The sequence below is a fragment of the Canis lupus genome, chromosome 13 (assembly GCF_011100685.1).
Source record: "Canis lupus familiaris isolate Mischka breed German Shepherd chromosome 13, alternate assembly UU_Cfam_GSD_1.0, whole genome shotgun sequence".
Lineage (NCBI taxonomy): Eukaryota > Metazoa > Chordata > Mammalia > Carnivora > Canidae > Canis > Canis lupus.
In genome coordinates, this window is record NC_049234.1 from 62,521,318 (window position 1) to 62,543,126 (window position 21,809).

Consider the following 21,809-nt stretch of genomic DNA (forward strand, 5'->3'; position numbering starts at 1 on the left):
AGATATGGAAGCACCCTAGGTGTCTATTGATAGATGAATGGATAAAGGAGATGTGGTATATACACACAACAGAATATTACTCAGTGATAGAAAAATATGAGATCTTGCTATTTGTGGCAACATGGATGAATCTAAAGGGTTTTAGGCTAAGTGAAATAATTCAGAAAAAAAGACAAATATGATTTCACTAATAGGTGGAACCAAAAAAACAAAACAAATGAATAAAGAAACAAAAAGCAGAAACGAGAAATGGGCAGAAGACATGAACAGACATTTCCCTAAAGAAGACATAGAGATGGCCAACAGACCCATGAAAAAATGCTCAACATCACTCATCATCAGGGAAATACAAATAAAAACTACAATGAGATACCACCTCACACCAGTGAGAATGGGGAAAATTAAATCAGGAAACGACAGATGTTGACAAGGATACAGAGAAAGGGGAATCCTCTTACACTGTTGATGGGACTGCAAACTGGAGCAGCCACTCTGGAAAACAGGATGAAGTCTCCTCAAAAAGTTAAAAACAGAGCCACCCTACAACCCAACAATTGCACTAGGTATTTTTTCAAAGGATTCAAACAGTGATTCAAAGGAGCACATGCACACCAATGTTTCCAGCCGCAACATCCACAATAGCCAAAATATGTAAAGAGCATAGATTTCCATCAACAGATGAATGGAAAAAAAGAAGAGAAGGGATAGATAGATAGATAGATAGATAGATAGATAGACAGATAAACACACACAATGGAATATTACCCAGCCATCACAAAAGAAGGAAATCTTGCCATTTGCAATGAAGTGGACAGAACTAGCAGGTATCATGCTAAGTAAAATAAGTCAGTCAGAGAAAGACAAATATAATACGATATCATTTGTATGTGGAATTTAAGAAACAAAACAGATCAGCATAGGGTAAGAGAAGGAAAATTAAAATAAAAGGAAAATTGAGAGGGAGGAAAACCATAGGAAACGCTGAAGTCTAGGAAACAAACAGGATTGATGGAGAGGAGGTAGAGGGTAGTATGGGGTAACTGAGTGATGGGTACTAAGAAGGGCACTTAATGTAACGAGCATTGCATGTTCTATGCAACTAATAAATCACTAAATTCTACCCTGGTAACTAATAATACGGTATACGTTAGCTACATTGAAATTAAATACAAATTTTTTTTTAAAAAAGCAGAAATGGATCTATAAATAGAGAAAAAAAATGACAGTTGCCTGAGGGAAGGACATGGGGAGGATGGGCAAAATGGGTGAAGGGGAGTGGGAGGTACAGGCTTCCAGTTATAGGATGTCAGGGGAATAAAAGGTAGAGCACAGAGAATGTAGTCAATAGTATCGCAATAGTGTTGTACGGTGACAGATGGTAGCTACACCTGTGAGCATGGCATAACAATTAAATGTGTCCAATTACTATGCTGTACACCTGAAACCAAGGGGTTTTCAGAATAGGGATATTTTATAACTTTATTTGGGCTTAGTTTTCTTTTGGGGAATCTGAATGAGTTATGATTCAATGAATGAATGAATGAATGATGAAAACTATGAACTCTTTTTTAAAATGGTCCTATAACACATTTTTCACACTATTCCAGGATTTTCTAAGACACCCTAAAGACTTCTCCATGATCCCCAGGTTAAGATCTTCTAAAGTAAATAGTGATTATGATTTTGAATAAGTACTTTAGCGGCACCTCCAGATATCAGAAAGGGTTTCTACTGGAGGTGCTACACCATTTTAAGTAAGAGTAGAACTCAAAGTAACAAGAACCTTGAAACAGCTCTTCAATAATCTATTGAAAGCTGTGACCACAAGTGAAGTAATTTTATCAAGTTCACTTTGTTTACTGCCCATAGGACATCAATTGTCAAAAACTTCCTATGTAGAACATAGGAAGTGTTAATGAAAAATGCTAATAGAAAGCAATTTTGTATATAAAACATTTTTTGAGTTTTCAAGGTGCATACCATAAACGATTAAATGCAAAAACTCCTATTAGATGTATTAGACATGTGCTAAACCAAAATCAATTTTATTCTGATTAAGTTTGCAGTTAGGGGAAGGAGGCCTAGGATTAGGTAACAGACTGAAACCAGGAAGTAGAAACTGGTGATGATTTACTCTGTGCAGAGATACTGGAGAATGGCTTTCCTAGTGTGTAACAATACCTGGTCATCAAGAATATTTTGGATAAAATTTTAAAATTTATTTACTTAATATTTCAACTCTGAAATGGTCATACAAATCCACCTGATCAGAAAGTAAGAGACTTTAAAAAAGAAATCCTTAGGGATAAGTATAAAATTGTCAAAACCAATATGTTTAGCATAGCGTCATGATTAAGAGCCTAGGGTTTTAAACCTGGACAGACCCAAATCTGAACACTTTGTCTACTTGTAGGGAAAGTTTCACTTAACTTCTAAAAACCTCAGTTTCACCATCTGTGAAAACAGAATAATGATAAGATTAAATGAGAAAATGTATAAGAAATCCAGTGCCTTGTGCATATAAAAATCTCCAACTATACTTAATATTACTAACAGCTATCATCCTATTATCAATAAGGACACTATTATCATAGAGTTATATTATAAATATATATTATATATATAATATATATAATTATATATTATTATCAGAGTTATAATATCAGTTATATTATCAGTTATATTATCAGTCAATTATAAATTATCAGATTTTAATATTTCACATTTTTAAACAGAACCAGAAATAGTTAAGTGTTAAAAGTGTTTCCTTTTTTAAAAAAACTGGTCATTAGCTGATTTTTAACCAGATTCAGTCATCTTAAATAGTCACAGATTTCTTTTTCTGTTTATTGGAGCTGGTCAAGATGAATTTTTAAGCTATCTTGCTCCTCTGTAGAGGAACAGAGCTGAGGAGGGGATGATAAGTATGTAACATATATCATATGAGTATATATGTATTTTTTTTAATTTGAGGCAATTTCAAAAGCCGCTAGAACTTCAAAAAAATGAAAGGAAAAAAAACAGGCTTTAAGAATGTTAAAGTTTTAGATGTCCCCACATGAAGATTAAAAAAAAATAAAGCTTACAATAATAATTAATAAGTGTCCAAGCTCAAAGGCTTACCAATTCTTTTTTTAAAAGATTCATAATTAATAAAAAAATAATATATTAATAAAATCCATAAACATGCTACAACCATACAAAAAACAGGCCTAAAGCTGGAAAAAAAAAAGTTGTTATCTATATCTAATTTGAAAAATACTTTTAGCTATCATGTCAGGAAGAAGAATTTGACACAACTTATACTGGGTAGGGTAAAAAAAAAAAAATCTTATTTATTTTATAAGACCAAAGGAATATTTAAACATTGAAGGCCTCAATACAAAATAATATCAATCCTTCACAAATCAAGAGATATAAAAATGTTCACAATCTCTAACTGATGTCTCCCTGTGGTAATTCATTATAAGGCCATAAGTCAAAAGCATCATGAAGCCGTGGGTGTTCAGATGTATAGTCAGCACATCGTTACCTGTAATATCAATAACCAAAAAGAAGCTAAATGGTAATAAAGCAAAGGTTAAATCGATTTGGAATATTTAATTAACATCAACAAACATGAGTTGAATGTGTTCTATATGCCAGGCACATCACTAACACATGATAGACTTGATCCCAACACAGTCTAATTCTCACACATGAATTTGATGAAATATAATGAGTGGTATCTGGAAGATTGTAAAAACAGGTAAATCTTCATGACAAAAGTTAACATACAAAAACATGAAAAAGAAAATATGAAATACAATTGTTTGTATATATAACATAATATAAAAAGTTGACAGAGTGGAAAGAAATACAATCATGAGAAAAATAATTAGTAGTTAATTATAGGGTGTTCACTAACCCATTATCACCAATCTTAATTTGACAGGCTATTTGTCATGCCATCTGTTATGCAGTAAATGTCATCTTTAAACCTTTTTTTTAGTGGACAGGAGATATTTTCTTCCGTCAGTTCCATCTGTTTGCAGCGTCCCATGAAATTGACAAAACTACCCCTTCTAAAGGAGAGCCTGGTCAGCAAGAGAATTTTAAATATATTCTTAGGACAAATGATAAAAGTTCCAGGCTCATACTCTTTTAACATCTGTATTGAAACGAATCTAATTTGTCTGCTCAATCCTTCAATCATAGAATGAAACGTTTTCTTATTCCCCGATCTTTGGCTGACCTAATGATTTCATTTACTTGGACTAAGTGATGCGTTTGCTACATGCAATCTAGTTTTCACCTAACATTTTATTAAAAGGACTAAAACATTTCACCTATACAGATTGATGGACTTCCCTGTCCTGATTTAACTAGCCACATGTCGAAGGATATTATCTGGAAAACCATCATTATTTCCTTTCTTTATTTTATCCTTTATTGCTCCTTTCCTTTTCTTACTTATGTGGCCATTTAATACGCATTCATCATGCACTTGCTATATCCTGGATACTCTTCTGAGCACCGAGGGTTAAGCAGTGAATAAGAAAAAAAATCCCGGGATCCCTGGGTGGCGCAGCGGTTTGGCGCCTGCCTTTGGCCCAGGGCGCGATCCTGAAGACCCGGGATCGAATCCCACATCAGGCTCCCGGTGCATGGAGCCTGCTTCTCCCTCTGCCTCTCTCTCTCTCTCTCTCTCTGTGACTATCATAAATAAATAAAAATTAAAAAAAAAAAAAGAAAAAAATCCCTGTCTTCATAGAACTCACATTGCAGTTGAGGAGATATAAGATAAAAATAAAAAAATAATTTCAGATCATAATAACTACTATGAAGAAATAACACAGGTGAGTGGTCAAAGAGAGCCAGGGAAGGGGACTTGCTGGTTTGATTCTTTGGAGAAGCAACCCTGGAGCAGCAGCCTGAACGAAGTGAGGGATTAATACAGTCACCAACCTTACAGGACTGTCAACACCTGTAACAACTTAAGCAATCTTATACATTCCTCTTGAGAAACATAAACCAGAGAGATGATTTATACTTGTTTCCTTTCTGTACTGTTAATTCTAAAAAGTCTAGTCATAGCCCATGGCCTCTGGAACAATGTATAATCACGATGACCGACAGCCAAAGGGTAGCTAATCCCAAGCACACCAAACAAACACGAGCACATTTTACAGTATACTCGGTCCCTAGCTCTGAAATGTCCAAATTCCCATAAAGCCAAATGCCTTCATAGTTTTGGCATGTTACTTATGCTTGAGTGTTTATACCAAATGGAAAATATATTTTAATTACTTGAAGAAAAAAAAATTTTATCTAGACCAAAGAAAGAATAAGACAAAAGCCACAATGAAGAGCAGGGTTAATTATTCTAATGAAGTACCTTCCCACAGGTCCCCAAATCTCTAACTACACGACAGAGTGTCCATTCTCCATTCTCTACCCTGCCATTAACCAAATAGAAGCCTCACTGAAAAGGATCAAGAGCTCTGTGTTTCATCAATTTAACATCCCAGCATTAGCACCAGCCAAGCAGACACAGCCCAGCTGCCAAGACAAACAAATGGGGTTTGGCAGAAGGGGGGCTGGTTGCTGGAGACAGCCCTCCAGTCTAAACTTCTTAAGGAGTCGGTATAAACGTGCTTTTATTGAAAAGGTGCTGCTCCATCTAAAAAGCACAGATTCAGTTCAAACACTGCCACCTTTCACGGGTTATGTTGGCTTAAGGTGTGTGCAGCTCAATGACTGAGCATAACCTGCGTCACTGCTACCTGTTGCTCGCTTTTTTAATCCCCAAGCCAAAACTTTTGGAGCCACACTGAACACTGGCTGTTTTATCAAAAAGAAAATAAGAGGGAAGAAGGATGCTAGACCACAGAGCCTTTCCCTGCCTCCACCCCAACCTCATCCAAATAGAGAGTAACCGTGGGTGAATAAATGATTATAGGTCCCCTCTGTTTCTCTGGCCTGGAGGACAGATTTAAATTTAGTATGAGCTATCACCCCTTCATTCCTCTTCTTCAGTTTCTCAGCAACCAAACATTTCTGAAAGGTTAAGCTTCTTGGGAATGGTGGTGGTGGGGAGGGGTTACAGGAGGTGGTGTTCAGTTTTGAAATCTAAAAAACCTGAAAATATTCTACAGAAAATTCTAAGTTTTGAAGCATCATTTTTCTTGAAATGTCATTTTTTTTAACCTACCATTGACAGACATTTATTAAACACCTACTTACTCTTGTGCTGAACTCTAGGTAAGGTGCTGGGGATACAAAAGGGATTATGGCCTCGCTCTCCTCAAGGATCTAGCGATCTAATTCAGTCAAATACTTTTGGCAACAACTAAAAATAAAAATTACAGCATCCTGAAAGTTTGAGAGATTTGGGTTCCCAAGAATGCGCAAAAAGAATCTCTATAAAGTAATGTACCGGAATTCCATGAGCCAGTTTGGAAAGGCAGTCTCATTACTTAATGTTCAAACTGCATAACCTTCATCCTAGAAGTTTTAGACATTCATTTAAACCGCGTGTCACCAAAAGAACATTCAACTATTCACAATAATAATGAACCACCCTCACAGGAGTGGCAGGAGTATTTCATTCATCCACCCTCTAAGTATTGGGCTTCCAGATGTACCAAGCACTACCTTCAGATATATACTTCCCACTACGCTGGGAATATGATGGTAAATAAGACACGAACCGCCCCCACCCTCATCAAGTTTATAACCCAGGTGGAGAGACAGAATACTATTAAGTAAATCAATGAACAATGTTGCTCAGGCAGGGACAATTTTGATGATAAAAATTAGCCTGAGTCCTGGGAAGATTTGGGGTGAAGAGGCAAGTACTGGGAACACTGTTTTAAGAGAGGGTCGTCTAGGGAAGCTTTTCTGCAGAAACAGTACTTGAGCAAAGATCTGAAGGAACAACAGGAGCCAACCGTGTAGAAGGAGTGGCTGGCAGAGGGAGCAGCAAGAGAAAGAAATGAGCTTAATGAGTTCCAGGAAGAAAGAGAAGGCCAATGTGGCTGGAATGTAGTTACCCAGGGCGGAGTGTCAAGACTAGGGTTAGTCTCAGCCAAGGTCCAGATCATGGAAGGCCTCGTGAACCACAGAAAGGAGTTTGGATTTTATTCTGATGATGATGGGAGTCTATGGGGGTGGAAAGGTTGAACAGCAGGGGGCAGGGGGCAGCATGATCTGATTTACTTGTTTTTAAAAGCCAGTCTGGCTGCCTTCATTTATCCAAATATTTGTTAAGCATTTACTATATTCTAGATCCTGGAAATAGAGGAATGAACAAAAAAAAGGCAAAATCTCTACTTTCATAAAGTTTAGACATGGAGATTTGGGGGCGATTAACACAAAGCAAAGAAGTAAGTTTAATATGTCCAGTGATGAAGAATTCTACGGAGAAAAAGAGAATGAAGAGGGAGAGCAGGAAAATGGAAAGTGCTATCTCAGATGGGAGGGTTGGATCACTCCGATAGTGACAGAGATCAGGGAAAAAGCATTCCAGGCAGGCAATTGGTCCAAAGGTCCAAAAAAGGAGCATGCTTAGCTTGTGGCTGGTGATATGACCCTGGGGAGGATGTAGAAGGAGAGGTTAGAGAGGTAGCCTGTGGCAGTCATTGCTGCCTTGTAGGCCATAGTAGTTTAGATTAAATTCTGAATGACAACAAAGACCACTGGATAGTTGTGATCAGAGGAGTGATGATCTGATTGCACTGACTACTGGGTGGAGAAAAGAGGATAGGGACAAGAACAGGCTAACAGGATTTCCTGTTAGAGCAGAGGCGAGTTGAGTGGCTTAGACAGGAGGATATGGTCAGATTCTGCATATATTCTGAAGGCAAATCCAAAAGAATTTGCTGATGGACAGGATGTAAGGGTGAGAAAAAAATGAGAGCCTTGAAGGATGATTCTAACATTTTTGTCCTGGCCATGATGCTTTTTCTAGTTAGCCTCCTACCTCTCTGAATGCATCTTCATAGAGACACAGAAGACGCTCCATTTAAGTGGGTTCCATTTAATCTAGTGTTATTTGCCCAAGTTCTACCCTTGGCCATCATCTCTTCTCTGTCTATATACTCCTCCTGACCATTTATATTTATACTCATCACTTCAACCATAGCTGTATGATGATTCCCAAGTAATAGAGTGAGAAAAGGTTGTACTTTAGGGTTGGATAGACCTAGACTCAATTCCAAGTTCCATCACTTCCAGTTATAATCTTAGGTCAGATATGTGACCCCTCTGAATCTGCTTTCTCATCTTTCAATGATAGATGGTAATACCTCAAGGGGAGACTGAGACAATTAAGTACATTAAAAACCTTACTGTATCCCTGGCACACTGGAAGCACTCAAACATTATTTTAAGGTTATGTTTTCTTGTGTTTTAATCTCTATCTCCAGCTCAAAGCCCCTTCCAAAGAGCTTACTCCTCTCCTTTATTTTCCATACAGTCACCCAAACCTGAAGCCTGAGTCACCCCTAGGCTCCTTTGGCCTCTTCTTACACAGTCTTATCTCAGACTATACTACTTCTCACTGAATCTACTGCAATATCTTCTGACTTCTCCCCAGTGTGATACCAAGAACTGTCCTAAAAATACAAAATCACGTCACTCCTTATAGAAAAGTTATGAATAGCTTCCTATCATTTAGACAAGATTTAAACATAAAAAAGTGGTCTCAAGAAACACTGGTGTCAGCCCCATTGTAGATCTCCAACTTATTCCCCTGCATTATTCCATTTTCACTCTATATTTTTATAATTTAAAAGAGTCAAACAATCCTAAAATTTGTATGGAATCACAAAAGACTCTGAATAGCCAAAGCAGTCTTGAAAAAGAAAAGTACACCTGGAGGCATTACAATTACAGACTTCAAGTTACATTATAAATCTCTAGTGATCAAGACAGTGTGGCTGACACAAAAACAGACATAGATGAATGGAACAAAATAGAGAACCCAGAAATGAACCCATAACTGTAAGGTCAACTGATCTTTATCAAAGCAGGAAAGAATATTCAATGGAAAAAAGACAGTCTCTTCAACAAATGGTGTTGGGAAAACTGGACAGCAACATGCAAAAGAAAGAAACTAGACCACTTTCTCACACCAAACACAAGAATAAATCCTGGAAGAAAAAAAAAATTCCAAACAGATGAAAGACCTAGATGTAAGACAGGAAACCACCAAAATCCTAGAGGAGAACACAGCAGTAACCCCTCTGACATCAACCGTAGCAATGTGTTAGGTCTCTTGAGGCAAGGGAAACAAAAGCAAAAATGAACTACTGGGACTTCATCAAAACAAGGGTTCTGCACAGTGAAGGAAACAATCCATAAAACTAAAAGGCAACTTTGGAATGGGAGAAGACATTTATAAATGATATGTCTGTCAAAAGGTTAGCATCCAAAATACACAAAGAACTTCTCAAACTCAACACCCTAAAAATAAATAGTCCAGTTAAATGGGCAGAAGACATGAATGGACATTTTTATAAAGACAACATCCAGAAGGCTAACAGACACATGAAAAGATGCTCAACATCACTCAACATCAGGGAAATAGAAATCAAAACTACAATGATCACACCAGTCAGAATGGCTCAAATTAACAACACAGGAAACAACAGAAGTTGGCAAGGATGTGGAGAAAGGGAACCCTCTTATACTGTTGGTGGGAATGCAAGTTGGTATGGCCACTTTGGAAAACAGTGTGGAGGTTTCTCAAAAAGCTAAAAATAGAACTCCCCTATGACCCAGCAATTGCACTACTAGGTACTTACCCAAAGAATATAAAAATACTAATTCAAAGGATACATGACCCTCAATGTTTATAGCAATATTATCTACAATAGCCAATATAGAGAAAGAGCCCAAATGTCCATTGACGAATGGATAAAGATGTGGTATATATACTATGGGTTATTATTTCTCAACCATAAAAAAAAGAATGAAATCTTGCCATTTGCAATGACATGGATAGAGCTAGAGAATATTATACTAAGAGAAATAAGTCAGAGAAAGATAAATACCATATGATTTCACTCATGGAATTTAAGAACAAAACATGAAAACATGAACATATTAAAAGAGAGAGAGAGAGAGAGAGAGAGAGAGAGAGAGATGGAGATTGAGAGAGGCAAACCAGGAAACAGACTCTTAATTATAGAGAACAAACTAAGGGTTTCTGGAGGGGAGATGGGCGGAGTGGGGTTACATGGGGGATGGATTAAGGAAGGCTCTAGTAGTGATGAACATTGGGTGTTGTAAAATTATTAAACAAAAAATCAAAACGTAAAGAAAAAAAAAGTCACACTGTCCTCTTCCACCGTGGTACATCCCATGCTATTTCTTCTGCTTAAAATATGTTCCTTCTTCCTAGCTCCCCAAATTCTACACCTATTAGCCCTTTAAGTCCAAGCCTTACCTCCTCTGAAGCATATCCATGCACTATATCCCAGTTAAGCTTGGTAACCCTTTGGGTGATGCCACAGTAGCAAGTGGGCATCACTTTACTACTGCCCTTACCACCTCTCATTGGAATGGTTTGCTCTCTTGTCCAGTGCCCCCACTAGACTACCATCCTTGAAGACAGGACAGCTAAGGATTCATCTTTGTATCCTCAATGCCTACCACAACACAGTAACCCTATAGTCCAATTACATACTAATGTTCAAAAAGATTAAGACATATCCCAACATCACATGACCTGTATTACCAGAGCAAATGAGATTATGAACCTTGGCCCATTGGCTCCAACAGCCATAACTTCTCAAAATTAGAATCATGTAAAGATATAGTATTTTAGTAAACCTTCAAAGATTTTCAAAATTTGAAAAAAATCTACATAGATCTCAAGAAAAGTCTTCATTGTATCTATAGTCAAATGATAACTATTGTCAACCCTCTCATTTACAAACTAGAACTCAACAACAACAAAATATGCATGATATACAGAGTAAGAATTTGGCTGGCAAAGTTTCACAATTATCCTGGTTATGATGCTTATGGAATTTCTAATTATTTTCACAGTAATCATCACCCAGAGTTTACAGGAGTCTTGAAGAACAATAAATCAGGACAATAGCCAAAAATTCTTTTCAAATAAAAATATTTTAGTGGCAGACGTTATGTAATTTTTTCACAGTTCACAGTTTTCATTTTTTAAAGTGCTTCATAATTTTACCATAAATTACCCACATGGCAATTACATAAATAAGGAACTAGATATATTATTTATTTTAAGGGACCCTCCATGCCTAGCCATATGTAAATGATACATCTGAAATTAAAATGCTAATTAATAAAAACATTATCTAAACACAGAAAGTTATGTAATACTTTTCTTTAAGGTTTAAATAATGTCTTAGGAAAATCGTATCACTTCTTTCAGACACCACAGCATTAAACAGATCATAACAATGTTAAATTAAGAAGCTTAAATTTCATATGTATTAAAATAAAAAAGCAAACAAACTTGAGACTAGAATTTGAATCTTCCTGGCTTGGTTTACTGCTAATTTTGCCAATCCACTTGACGTGATCCTCCCCTCTTCAAATGCCAGTCACAGTTTTGAGTTAAACTACACATCATTTATTTTTTGTATTTAGGGAGTAAAAGCAATCTGCTAGATTTTGGTAAGAAGATAGCATAGCATCTTTCCTCCTAGGAATAATCATTAGATAAATGTTTAGCGGTTTCCATGTATAATTTCCTACAGGACATACAAATAAATCCTATCGATCATTCAATCATTATCTACCTAACAAATTAGCACTCTTGCCCCCCCTAGTGGAGGAATGAATACAAAATTGTGTTTGTTTTACTCAGGAAGGTAAAAATTAAGCCTGAAGTGTATGTATGTATATTTAGAAATATGCTTATAAGGCAGATATACTAACAATGGACCAGTCAACAGTGAAGTCCAACGGGCTTATGAATACTTATATGAAGATCGCCATACTGGAGTGAAAAGGCGATGGTTTGAATTCCAAGTGCAACCTACAGGAGCAATGTAGTCTCAGGCTAGTTTTTTAACATCTGAGGCTCCTCTTCACCATCTCCAAAATGAGGCTGATAATAGTGACTTCATAAATTTGTTATGAGAACTGAAAAGCAATATATGTGAAGTGCCTTGCACAGTGCCTGGCACACACACAGCAGACCTTTAATAAAATCCACTTCCTTCCCTTCTTGCAGCATCACCCCTCACATCTCAATGGCTGCCATCCACAGGTCTCTCGGCCTGCCCCTCCCAAGCATTCTCCCTGCGGGCTGTCTTTTCTGAGATACTCTTGCTTGGAGACTTCTAATTTGTGTACAAGATGAGAAGGGCAAGTTGGGAAGGGCTCATGCTCTATATCATTTTAGTCCATGCAGAAGATACTGGTTCTCTTGCTGGTTTCACTCTGATCATTCATATTCTAGCCTTTTCAGCATATCCCCTGACTTATTTTATAGACAAAATGGATTAGCTACACTGTCTTGGTTTCTGACTTTGTTTGCTACATTTTCTCATGGGTATAATTAATTACCAAGCCTGTTTGTTTAGAAATTCCTCTACATTTCAAATTAAATAATAATACTAATAATTGTTTAACAATATACCTATTCTCTTATATATCCACAACTTAGAGCAGTGGTTCTCAAAGGCTGGTCCATGAACCCCTGGAGATCCGGAGACCCATTCTCTTAAAGGTGTTCTGCAAGGTCAAGACTATTCTCATTACAATATGCAGATGTTTTTGTCTTTTTTTTTTACTGTATTGGTATTTGCACTACCAGTGCAAAAGCAATGGTGAGTGAAACTTCTGGCATCTTAGCATGAATGTAGGCAATGGCACCAAACTCCACTAATAGTCACTATATTCTTTACTACCACACACTTACAGTAATAATAATAATTTTTTAAAGCCAGCTGAACTTAACGGTGTCCTGATAAAGCAGTAAGAGTTGATTTTATTAAATATTTAGCCTTAAGTACAAAATTCTTAATAGTCTGAGACATAAACAGGAAGGGCACAACCATACCACACTTGTATTGCATACCAGAACATAAGAAATATCTCAAGGAAGATCACTTATGCAATTGTTTGAAGTGTGACCTGAACTAGCCACTTTTTTCATGGAACATAACTTTCACTTAAAATAACAACTTACATAAATTACAGTTATTCAAACTTGGATATTTGGCAAACATCTTGAAAGCGAATAAAGTGAGCCTGCCTCTTCAAGGAAAACAATGGACTGGACTTGTTGCCAATGATAAACTTGAGGCTTTCAAGTGAAAATGCGAATTTTAGAATGTTTTTATCTGCCACTGTGAGCTTGCGGCCCCCCAACACTGAAAGACTGTTTCTGAATTGATCTGTGAATATATAAATAAATATCAATATTGTAATATCTCATAACTAAGTGAACCAGTATGTTCCAAACAAAACTGCAAAATCGTGAACAGCTAAGTGATCCACTGAAAGTGCAACAAGGATTTTAATATAACAGAGTACAAAAATATTTGATATGGTTTCAGATTTCACATTGCAACTAACCTTTTAAAATGCTACCATTTGTTGAGTTATACTTAGGATAAAAGAATATCCTCAATTTTCTGAAAAGGCTATTAAAACACTTCTTTCTTTTCTAACTGCATATCTTTGTAAGAACAAATTTTCATTTATGTCAACCAAAACAGCATTTTAAAATGCAAAAGCAGATATAAAAACCTAGCAATCTTCTATTAGGACAGATACTAAAGAGATTTGAACAAATGAAAAGCAATGCCACTCTTCTCTCCATTTGTTTTCTGTCTTTGAAAATAAAGCTATATTTGTAAAAAATTATTTATGTTATAGTAGCTTTATTCTTGTCATTTTAAATAAATTAATCAGTCTCTTAACATTTTCTCAGCTTTAATTTCTAATATGGCAAATGCAGATAAACACAATGTACATAAACAAAGTCTCTGAGGTTTTCAATAATTTTTCAAAGTGTAAGAGTTCCAAGATAAAATATTTGAGAACCACTGGCTAGAGAAACCAAGATTCCCCACTCACCCACTACAGAGGGCTACCAGGAGAGATCACTTTTCCCTGTAGTTTGAAGCTAGAAGGTCAAAAACTATGCAACATAAAGCAGATACTTAAAACTCCTAAAATAAATATATGGAAGACCTAGAAATGAGAACTGAGTTGCAGAAAGTGATAGTATGTCATCACATCTGGAAATCTTGGTACAGGAAAAAAATGAGATGAGGCTTGACAACATAAATGACAAAGAGAAGGAGAAATAATGGTTTTATAAATAGTCTGATATGTATGCATTCTCAATTCCATTACATGTCTTGTTTTTTGTCAAGGCCAAAATTTTATGCCCCATAGGAGAAAAGACGCCTATAAAAAACAAACTACATACTGACCATTTTTCTTCTGAAAATAAAATGTTATCCTCCGTTATAGCAGAACACCTGCCAAATACAGAAAGCTCCCTCGTGAAATCTCCTTAACACGTAAAGCAATTCATTGTAGGTTTATACAGTGTGTTAAGGAAATATCAACAGTGCTCTTAAACATAAAAGCTACTCATAAGTTTCTTCTTCCATGAAAAGCAGTTTGTTTTCTTACTGTTTTCACCAAAACAGACTAATTAACCTAGTAGTTCATGTTATAAATTCCTTCCAAGTTAAGACTTTACCAATATTATCTTGTGCCTTCCCCAATATATATTTGAAGAAAGGTATTAAGATTGGATTCCATTCAAGGAGAGTATTGCTTCATTTTGCAGTTCTACCGAACCCCCCAAGGTATCACAGAAAAATCAAAGTTGTGCTACCAAGTGCTCTCCTGAGAATAACAACTGCCTCACATAAAATAGTCAAGACGAGGGGTAAGAGTAATTCTTTATTCATAAATAGTCCACACTGATAGCTGCAGAATGACTTACATGCTTCAGGAAACTGGCTAGTTATTTGTTTCATATTAAAACCTTGATCAATCTGAGGTACCACAGACTTTGTTGTAATATTTGATGATCATGAATATGGGTTAGGAAAAAATTCATCTAAAATTTAGCATAAAGTACAGCGAAACAAAATCTGTCATTTACAACAAAGGTAACTTGGTACTCCATCTCCAAACCTCTAAGAAGAATTGAATGTCACTATTAGCAAATAAATGATAAACTTATGCAGAGCCTCGCTATTCAACATGTATACTCAAAGTAACAGATCCTAGAGATCTTGTTAAAAAAGCAGATTATAGACTTCCACATTCAGGAAGATAGGGTAGACAGACTGCTACTGCACCTAGGAATTCTCTCCATGAAGTACAACTGAATACCCTAGACATTATCTACACAACAAACAAGACTGTAAAGACAGAGACGAAAGAAACTGGCTAGAGACCTCAGGATCCATGGGGAGATGTCAGGCTTTCATTTTGCCTCATATACTCCAGACTTTGAGTAGAAAAGCTGGCAAGTTGTAAAAAATAGGTACAGACAAAAAAACAAAAGCCCCAACAAGACACTGCTTCTTCAGCCAAAGGACCAGGAGAAAGTCAACCTCAGAAGACAGAAAATCTTATATAATGACAGCACTACTCCAGCCAAATACCACAGGAAAAAACTGTGGCCCCACACATACCCACACTAACACAGGCCAAGTAAAGAGCCTGGACTTCCCTTCTTTCAATGCTACGATGAGTCACCACAACATTCCAGCTGATGTGTGAGAAAAAGCCAAGTGAGGAGCTAGGACTTTCACCTCCACTAGTCAGTAACCAGCCCCTCCCCAGGCCCCTGTGTTACCAGTGGGGATCACATGGGAAGCCCAAACTCCCACCTTCTACCCAGAAGAATGAAGCATTCTTCCCTCTACCCACACAACCAAACTATATGCTGACTCAAGCTGTCTATAAACTTACTTCAAATATAACAATATATGCAAGTTGAAAGCAAAAAAAAAAAAAAAAGCATGATGCTTACATGCTTATATCATGTAAGCATCAATCAAAGGAAATTAGGAGTGGCCGTATTAATATCCAATAAAGTAGACCTCAGAACAAAGAAAGTTACCAGACACAGAAAGGGATATTATATAATGATAAAATCATCAATCCATCGAGAAAATGTAGCCATTTTACATATATGCAACAAATAACGGCACTGTGGAATATGTTACGCAAAACTGATTATAATTGAAAGGAGAAATAGACAAATCCACAATTGGAGTTGCCACCTTCAATACACCTCTTGCAAGAACTGACAAAACAGCTACAATAAAATCAGCAAAGATATAATAGAACTCAACAACACCATCAACCAACAGGATTTAATCAATATTTATACAGCATTCCACCCAAGAACAGCAAAATATACATACTTTCAAGAGCCACAGGATATATACAAGATAAATCATATTCTGGTCCAAAAAAAAAAAACCTCAGTGAATTTAAAATAATTGAAATCAGACTGTGTGGTGTGTTTTCTGACTACAATGAAATAAAACCATAAATAACAGGAATATCACCCAAACACTTAGAAACCAAACAATTATTATAAATAATCCATGAGTCAGGGTGCCTGAGTGGTTCAGTCGGTTTAGCATCTGCCGTGGGCTCAGGTCATGATCCCAGGATCCTGGGATCAAGCCCCAGCCCCATGTTAGGCTCTCTGCTCAGCGGGGGATCTGCTTCTCCCTCAGCCTCTGCCACTCCCCACCTCCCACACCGGCCTGTACACTCTCTCTGTCCGTCTCTCTCATTTACACTCTCTCTCTAAATCTTTAAATTAAAAAATATATATATCCATGAATCAAGGAGAAAATCTCAAGGGCAATTTAAAAAAATACATTGCACTGGGGGGATCCCTGGGTGGCTCAGCGGTTAAGCGCCAGCCTTCAGCCCAGGGCATGATCCTGGAGTCCCAGGATCAAGTCCCATATCAGGGTCCCTGCGTGGAGCCTGCTTCTCCCTCTGCCTGTGTCTATGCCTCTCTCTCTCTGTCTCTCTAATGAATAAATAAATAAAATCTGTAAAAAAAAAAAAAATACATTGAACTGAATGAATATGCAACATATCAAAATTTGTGGGACTCAGCCAAAGCAGGACAAAGAGGGAAATTTATAGCATGAAATAAACATATTAGAAAAGAGGAAAAGTCTCAAATCAATAATCTAGGCTCCTACCTAAAGAAATTAGAAAAAAGACAAGTAAAATAAGCCCAAAGCATGTAGACTGAAGGAAAAAATCAAGAGTAGAAATCCATGAAATGAACAGAGAAAAACAAGAGGAAAAATCAATGAAATAACGAGTTCGTTCTTTGAAAACATCAATGAAATTGACAAGTCTCTAGAAAGACTGAAAATGAAAAAAAGAGAAGACACAAATTACTAATATCAGAAATGGAATAAGACCCTACAGACATCAAAAGATAATAAAGGAATACAATGAACTCCATAAACATAAATTTGACAATGTACACAAAATAAACTTTCTAAAAAAACATAAATTACAAGTCATCCAATGTGAAAGACATCATTTAAGTAGTATTATAACTATTAAGGCAATTAAATTCATAACTTTAAAATACACACACACACACACACACAGGAATCTATAAGGCCTAGAAAGTTTTACTGAAGAATTCCTCAAAATGGTTAAAGAGGAATTAATACCAATTTCACACAATCTCTTCCAAAAGACAAAAGAGGAACACTTCAGTTCATTTTATGAAGCTAATTACTCTGATACCAAAGCCAAAGTTAAAAAATTAAAAAAAAACCTCCATATCAGTCAGCATCTTTGTGAATATTGATACAAACATTCTTAACAGAATATTAGCAAACAGGATTTAACAATATAGCAATATAAGAAATTATACAACATGAGGGATCCCTGGGTGGCTCAGCGGTTTAGTGCCTGCCTTTGGCCCATGGTGTGATCCCAGGGTCCTGGGATCGAGTCCCACATCAGACTTCCTGCATGGAGCCTGCTTCTCCCTCTGCCTGTGTCTCTGCCTCTCTCTCTGTGTGTCTCTCATGAATAAATAAATAAAACCTTTTAAAAAAATTATACAACATGAACTAAAGAGGTTTATTCCAGGGATGCAAGGCTGGTTCAATATTTGAAAATTTATCAACTACTAAAATCCTCCACATTAACAGGACAAAAAAGAAAAATCACATGATCCTATCAGTTGAGGCAAAAAATTCAACACCTATTTATGATAAAAATGATTAGAAAAATAGGAACAGAAGGGAACTTCCTCAATTTGATAAACAGTATCTTCAAAAAACCTTTAAATCACATTATACTTAATGGTAAAATATACTTAATAGTAAAATTGTAACATATTTAATGGTAATGGCTTTTCCTTTAAGATTAAGAACAAGGTGGGGCCCGGTGGCTGGCACAGCAGTTTAGCGCTGTCTTTAGCCCAGGGCCTCATCCCAGAGACCTGGGATCGAGTCCCATGTTGGGCTCCCTGAACGGAGCCTGCTTCTCCCTCTGCCTCTGTCTCTGCCTCTCTCTCTCTCTCATGAATAAATAAATAAAATCTTTTAAAAAAATTAAAAAAAGATTAAGAACAAGGCAAAGATGTCTGTTCTCAGCACTCTTATTTATTAATACAGTTCAAAAAGAGGACATAAAAGACATGCAAATTGTAAAGGAAGAAATAAAACTGCCCCTAATTCCAGATGATATGGTTGTCTATGTAGAAAAACTCAAGGAATCTATAAAAAAATTCAGAAGTAACATGTAAGTTTAGCAAGGTAACATGATACAAAATACACATGCAAAAATCAATTATATTTTTATAAAAGCAATGAATGTGTAGACACTAAAATTTAAAAAAAAAAAACATACAATACCATTTACAACCACCCACTGAGGAGGAAAAAAAAGATAAAATACTAGTAAGTGTAAATCTAAGAAAATATGTACAGGACGTGTATGCTGAAAACTACACAATACTGATGAAATAAATTTCTAAAAATCTAAATAAATGGAAAGACACACTGTGATCATAGATTGAAGATTCAACATAGTAAAGATGGCAATTTCCTACAAATTTTTATATACTTCAATATAATTCCTAACAAAATCCAAGCAACAGGGCACCTGGCTCAGTCAGTTAAGCATCAGAATCTTGATTTCCGCTCAGGTCATGATCTCATATTGGTGAGATTGAGCCCCAAATTGGGCTCTACACTCAGCAGGGAATCTGCTTGGGATTCTCTCCCTCCACTCGCCCCTTCCTCATGCACTTTCTCTCTCTCTCTCTCCCTAAATTAAATATACAAATCTTCAAAAAAAATGCAAATATACAAATCTTCAAAAAAAAATCCAAACAGCATTTTTTTTTATAGAAATAGATGTGATTACTTTAAATTCTATACAGAAAGGCAGGCTTCTGTTCCTATTTTTTTTAATTATGTGTCACAAACTATTTAAGACACAGGATCATCCTTTAAAAGATAATGAAAAAGTATATACTACCTGAAATATTAATTTTTTTATAGAGCCAATAAACAAAATTTTAAAGGGAAGAATGGTATGAGAACCTTCCTCCTCTCTCCCTCTGCAAATAAACCATTAAATACATTGAGTAACATTATACTGTCATTTTTATCATAACAATATAAACAATTTCCATCATCATCCTGAATATTACTTTATAAAGATATATACTTTAAAAGGCTTTCAAAATATTTTTCAACCCAGCATTTGAGAATAAAGCATTAAGAGTTTTGTATACAGTAACACATTCAATGTGATAAGTGTATGAATTTACAACCATACATTATATATATATATATATATATATATAAAACAAACTTGGCCAGAAGTTAAGGCTAACTACAAAGTTGTCCAAGAAATTATGCTTGTCAAAACAATTACAAAATTAAAATCACACATAATGTGCGTAGCTGAAACTATTTTGCAAAAAATAATAAAGTGGAAGAAACCTGTCTAAATAGATTAGTATGCAGACTAAAGCTCCAAAAATTTCTAGGACACAAAGTATTTTGAGTTTGTCAAGGATTTCTTAAATAAGACACCAAAAGCATAAATATAAAAGAAAATATCAATAAAACATACAGCAAGATGAAAAACTTCTGCTCTTTTGAAAAAACTAAGTAAATGAAAAGGCTATCTACAGACAGAAGAAAATGCAATATTTGTATCCAGAATATAAAATATTTCTTAAATTCAAAAAGACCTCTTTTTTTTAAACTGGCATTGAAGATTTGCAGTCAAATCATATTAGAAGATATATAATGACAAGTACACTTATGGATTAAATCCTCAGCATCATCACAGTCATTACAGCAATAAAAATAATCAAAAGCTTAATGAGGGGCAGCCCCGGTGGCTTAGCGGCTTAGCACCGCCTTCTGCCCAGGGCATGATCCTGGAGACCAGGGATCGAGTCCCACGTTGGGCTCCCTGCATGGAGCCTGCTTCTCCCTCTGCCTGTGTCTCTCTCTTCTCTCTGTCTCTCTCACTCTGTGTGTGTGTGTGTGTATGTGTAATAAATAAATTAAAAATCTTTAAAAAAAAAAACTTAATGAGATATCCCTATACACTCACAAGAATAGCTAAAATTTAAAAGATTGACATTACCTAATGTTGGCAAGGATGTAGAGGAACTGGAACTCTCTTACTTTGCTATGAGCAAAGAAAAGTGGTGAAGCCAGTTCATAAAATGGTTTGGCGGTTTTTTATGGTGTTAGATATACACTTATTAGATGATCCAATAATTTTATTCCTAAATATTTACTTAACTGAAAAGAAAACCTGTCTATACAAAGACTTCTACCCTAACGTCCACAGCAGCCTTATTTGTAATAGCCAAAAAATTCAAAGAATCTAAATGTCTTTTAAGTGGTGAATGGATAAACAAATTTTGATGTATCTATACAGTGGAATAGTATTCTGCAGTAAAAATACACAAATTATGGATTCAGGAATAGCCTGGCTGAATCTCAAGATGATAATTGAAAGAACCCAAACTCACACGCACAAAATATCTAGTATGATTTCATTTGTATAAAATTCTAGAAGAGGCAAAATTATAGCAAAAAAAAAAAAAAACAGGTCAGTGGTTGCTGGAGGTGGAAGAAGAGTACTGACGGTTAACATGAGGAAACATTTTCTCTATCATGACTGTGGTGATGGCTCCATGATTACATAACACTGTCAGCATTTAGTTTTAGTTTCATTTCTGTTTGTGGTAAGCCTCTCCCTCTCTCATTTCTCTTCTTCTCAGAAGAATAACAGTCCCTTAACAATGAATTCCAGGAAGCACACCCTTCATGTGTCTCCAAGGTAGACATAGAACACATTTGCTTAACCCTGATGTCAGGCACAGAACAAATTTGTTGCTAACAGTGGTTTTCAGAGAGGTTTACAATACCTAAAGCATCCACCTCACTGAACGAGAATATAATGATTTGCACAAAAGGGGAGGGGACAGGGATACCCAAATCCCATTAATACAGCATTTATCTGCCACATTCCTATTCTAAAATAACCTAGGCTCCTTCTCCCCTTCCACATCCAGTCTAAACCAATCCTATTCTCCTCCCTTAAACACACTGGAATTACAGTAATGTGTAAGAAAGAAAAGCAAAAGAATAAATATTTTTTTTAAGAATAAATCTTTAGAAACCTAACACTAAATCACTAAATTATAATGCATGTTATTATATACAAGGGTACTAGCCTTGTTTTCCCTTCTGTGTGAAATTCTTGCAGTGATGTCCTAAAAGCTATCCTTTCTAAAGAATGTACGCATATTAAAA

The 21,809-nt window shown here is 36.0% G+C and overlaps 1 protein-coding gene across 4 annotated transcripts in view; it reads right to left on the minus strand.

Annotated features, from left to right (window-relative positions):
* ADAMTS3 (ADAM metallopeptidase with thrombospondin type 1 motif 3) overlaps positions 1-21,809 on the minus strand; it is a 261,316-nt gene that overhangs the window by 183,258 nt on the left and 56,249 nt on the right. The gene's annotated exons all lie outside the window — the stretch shown is intronic.